Here is a 4775-nt window from a genome sequence, read left to right on the forward strand (position 1 = left end):
CCGTGTCTTTGTCCAAATACGTCGTCTCCTTTTCTTTTTAGGGCTTTCAGCATTAAATTGCCCAAATATCCAAGGCAGCGCGTTTCACTTCATTTCATTTCCTCTTCTACTGGTTTGGCTTATAGACAGACGAGTCCGAGTAGCGCCATCTCACTGCGGAGCTGAGTCCCACCTGGTTTTTAGACATATAGTGTGAGCAGGTAGATCGCATCAGACTGCCGGGTTGCAGTGTAAGAACAAACATCGTGAGCTGTGAACTCACATTGTACGACGAAACGCTGCGGTTTCATCGAACAGTGTGAGCTGAGAAAAATCATAGAGTGTATAAGAGACGAAAACCTTGGAATGTTGTTTTCCAGCCTAACCCTTCATTTCCAAGACGTTCTCCCTGACAGTCTGCTGTCCTCTGTCTTCCTGATGCTGTTTGACAAAGCAGCAAATGAAATTAGAAACAGCTGGATTTACCTCATCAGGGAAGGCAGATGTTTGCACTAGATCACAGTTAAAGGGGATTAATATGAATTAATTCCAACCTTTTTTAAGCTTTTATTTGGAAAATATTTAAAAACTATGCATCTATTTTCTTCCTCATTGCAAATATGAGCCACATTATGTTGATCTGTCAAATATTAATATACCAATAAAAAAGGAGCATGATAAAGGAATACCACTTTGTTAGCATACATGTTTTTATTTAGATATAAGCAGGAAGAAACAATGATGTCTTACAGTTTAAAATAGGCAAAAATCTACAGATTTACAGCAGCATAGTGGAGCATAGATTAGCAATAAAGTTGCTGACTCAGCTCTACGACTTTGGAGACATTTCTGTGTTTTATTTTAAAGGCAGAAATAAAGCTGAAAAGGTTTAACTCCACAGGTTGTTTCCTAGAGAAGATGACATCATGCTAAAGAAAAAGTCTCCAGTTTAAGTGAACCGTTTGCTTGTGTTTGGCTGCTGTCTCAGAACAGTAAACCTGAAAGGACGCGGTGTTCACCATCAGAAGTACAACCTGATTGTCTGTGAGGAAGAGGCCGGCCTGTCAACGGGAAACCCGCTGCTCTGGGTTTTATCATCCCTCTGCCGTTCCGCTGTCTGCCGCTTTACAAGTGACCCGCTGCCAACAGGTTCAGCTCTGCACCTGTTGGCTCCTGAGAGCCGCTGCCTCAGACGCGACACAATGAGTACTGTGAGGACATGAGGGCGAAACGACAGAAACGTAAATGATCATCTGATGAGACAAAATCAGAGTTTAGACACGTAGTATTGCTGCTATTTAAGAAAAGCTCTCACCCTGAAGTAAACAGCTAAGCTAAAACAGTTTGCTGCCTGTCAGACATCTGAGCAATAATCAGACGAACTGGTTATCGCTCCAAGTGCTCTTTGTGTAGTGAGAAGAAAGCACAGATCTGTAACTGAAAGAGTTTATTAGATAACAGAAAGTTAACAAAATGTTGGAGTTATCTCTGAAATAGATGTTTATAAAAACATGACGCACCAGAACTGTGTGGGGGTGTCTTATCAGCCGATACCAAGACTTCATTCTTTGTTCTCACTGCATTTGGGAATTCAGTTTAAGGAGGAGGCAGCAGCAAAGGAAGGGATAGAAGAAGATAAAACACTTTAATATTGAGCAGAAATAACAGTAGATGAGTCACAGCTAGTTATACACGTTCATTACTTCTAATATTACATATCCTTAGTTATATTTTTAAGCCATGGAGGTCATCAAAGAAGGATTATTGGGGGAAAATAAAGGAAAAATATGTTTCAAATCCCTGGGCGTTCACGTCAATAATAAACTGGACTAAGAAGGGCCAGAGCCTCCCTCCACCTCCTGAGGAGGCTGAGCTCCTCTGCAGTGAGCAGGTCGCTGCTTCAAACCTTCTCTGACTCTGTGGAGGCATCAGCCCTCCTCTACGCTATCGTCTGCTGGGCCCCTGGCAGAGGTTAGGGTTAGCTTGATAGCTTGATTACTTATTGCTAACATTAACGCAGGTGACAATATTTTATCTAGATGTATGCAAACTAAACAGCTTTTCACTAAATAAATAAAATAAAAATAAAAAACTGAAAAGGAAGTTTGTAGAACAAATTAAATGGAAATGAATATTTGCAACCAAAAATTTAAAGTTGTAAATAATCAAATGATGATGTTTATCTGTTACGTTTTTTTAAAGTCATAGGGAATAAATGTCAAATCATTCTGGCTTATACTTGTATATAAATGTTCTCTTTATCAGACCTTATTGTCACAAAAGTTAGAAAATTTCTATTATTTTTTTAATCCTGTCTTAAAAACTGTGTTTTTCCCCGTTATCTTCTGCAGGCCAGTTAGTTCTACGTCAGCCTGACCACCTAAATTCAGCCAATCATATATCAACGGTCATCTGTCAATCAAATGTTTTCGGTCATAGCATCTTGATTCATATGTCGCAGCTAATATACGCAAAGGTTGAAACCAGGATCCTTTCCTTTCCCATTGAGTTGCGTCCCAGTGTTCACGGGGATGGACGTCTGTGTCTTCGGCAGGCGTAGAGCTAACAGAACTGGCAGCGTTGCGAGGCAAGGACTCAAACATGGACGGCTGGAAGCCTTCTACACCAAACCAAGCTTCTGCCGCCCTGGCGTCCTCTTCCACAACATCTTCATCCCCGCTTTCCTCCTCTAAATAAAAAATGGATGACGGAGGAGACTCATCCACGACCTCCGACACTAAACTCTCCTCCTCTTGCATGTTTCCGCTGTCCATAGCGTTCCTTGACAGCGTCGTTTCTAAGGCACCAATTTAGTGCTACTTGGTCCCAATGGAATTTCCCATTGGGAACCTGCTAGCACTAAGTTGCTAACCGGCCACAACCAAATACACAACAAAGCCACAACAATCCCGCCGCCTTGATAATCGACCAATCACATTCACTTTATTCACTTGTGTAAAGTCGTGCACCACTCGGGAGAATTCGGAAATGCAACGGTTGGAACAGCCGCTTCCCTACGACTTTAAAGAGCTGAGCTTGTAAAATGTTCAAACTCATGCAGATTTAGTTTGAATGAGAACATCAACTTTCTTTTAGGAAAAGACAAATTAAACCTCTTTCTGAAAAAAAAAAACTATTTGAATTTAAATCTGATGCAGGAGCTAAAGATTTAGCTGCTGCAAAAAATCCCTTCAAGGTCAGAAATGGAAATATTAAACAAAAAAAAAAACAAAAAAATATATCCAGTTCACTTCAGTTAGTCATAAATTTGAGCAAAAACAGCTTTAAAGTGAATCATGCAGATTCTATTAAAAATTAATCGTTTAAAACACGTTCAGCCAGTTATTGAAATTATGCATCGAATTATAAAACCCAGCAGATTTTATCAAGTCGCTGGTTTGAATGATTCAGTCCTCCTCAAGCATCAAGAAGCTTCATGGTCACTATGAGACATAACAGCTCAGAATCCTGCAGTTTGTTGGGGGTTATAAAGAAAATGGAGGCAGGAAGTTTGCCATTTGATGGTTATAAAAAGCCATCTGGAGGATTCCAGCATGGGGACTATATGAGATATGAAGCCATGATGAAAACTGACATGAGACTCCCGAGTTCTGCCGCGCCAAAAACTGCTCAGCCAGAGATAAAACAGACATCAAAGACACCATGTGTGAAACCGGCTTTTGAGTCTTGCTGCACCTGAAACTGAGAAAATCATAAACTATAAGAGAAGGAGCAGTTTGAGCACCGTCCAGTTTGGATGGGAACTGAGCTTAAGCTGCAGGAAATATAAATACATAAGTAGGATGATTAGTGAAAAGTTTACCCAGACTTTAGTGGTTATTGGGTTCAACAAGAATCATGACCTTTGGAAAGGTTTAGGGTTAGGCATTTCATTCAGCAGGTTTAACAAGACAGACTAACAGGGATCAATTAGAAAAACCGCAATAGAAAAGGCTAAAGTCTGTCTTTTATGTGGTTGACCATGTGACTCCTGCTGGGTTGGAGGCTTCATGGAGGATCAGCTGCTGATTGAACACAACATGCTGCTGCTCTCTTCACTGACCCACTGTTTGCTTTGTAACCTGATCTGAACACGAGGCCTGAAGCCAGAGCTGCACCTCGCAGAGTAAACATCAACTGATTGCTGCAAAAAAGCTGGAATATCCATCAAGAGCAAAAGGTTCCTGTTGTTCCTGCTCGCTCTGCTTTATGATGTCCTGCACTTTATAACAGCAGATTCAGCTAAATGTGGGACAATCCTTTGATTGATTGATTGGAGATTAGAAGGTGATGATTAATTAAAATGAGTTTAAAGGTCCACAGAGTTAGCCATGGGGACTAATTTTCCTCCACAGTCCCACAGCAGGGGGACATTTTTAAACAGGACAGGCAACAAACAAGAGAAACAGGCAGACAATAAATAAACATTCATCCATCCCTTATCTGACACGCTTGTCCTGAGTGGGGTCACGAGGGCTGCTGGTGCCTCTCTCCAGCAGTCAATGGGCGGGGTCCACCCTGGACAGGTCCACTCTGGACAGGTCCACCCTGGACAGGTCCACCCTGGACAAGTCCACCCTGGACAGGTCCACCCTGGACAGGTCCATCCTGGACAGGTCGCCAGTCCATCGCAGCAGTAAAGAAACACCTTATTAATGACATAAACATACAGAAGAACATAAAGTTGGACTTTTCAACCTATTTTCCATTCTATCTTTTTCCGTTCTGTTGGCTCCTCAGGACCAACCGGTAGTTTTCCAATTTAAGCCTATTTTGTGGTTCCGATGACCAGGATG

At 41.6% G+C, this 4775-nt stretch overlaps 1 long non-coding RNA gene across 1 annotated transcript; it reads right to left on the minus strand.

Annotated features, from left to right (window-relative positions):
• Nucleotides 1-713: 713 nt before the first annotated feature.
• Nucleotides 714-4442, minus strand: LOC119781513. Its single transcript, XR_005280579.1, has 4 exons — nucleotides 3575-4442; nucleotides 1500-1556; nucleotides 1295-1416; nucleotides 714-1188 (listed from the first exon to the last, which is right to left on the minus strand). It is a non-coding gene; the product is annotated as an uncharacterized LOC119781513 (long non-coding RNA).
• Nucleotides 4443-4775: the final 333 nt, after the last annotated feature.

The sequence above is a fragment of the Cyprinodon tularosa genome, unplaced genomic scaffold (genome assembly GCF_016077235.1).
Source record: "Cyprinodon tularosa strain WSP-4 unplaced genomic scaffold, ASM1607723v1 ctg1783, whole genome shotgun sequence".
Lineage (NCBI taxonomy): Eukaryota > Metazoa > Chordata > Actinopteri > Cyprinodontiformes > Cyprinodontidae > Cyprinodon > Cyprinodon tularosa.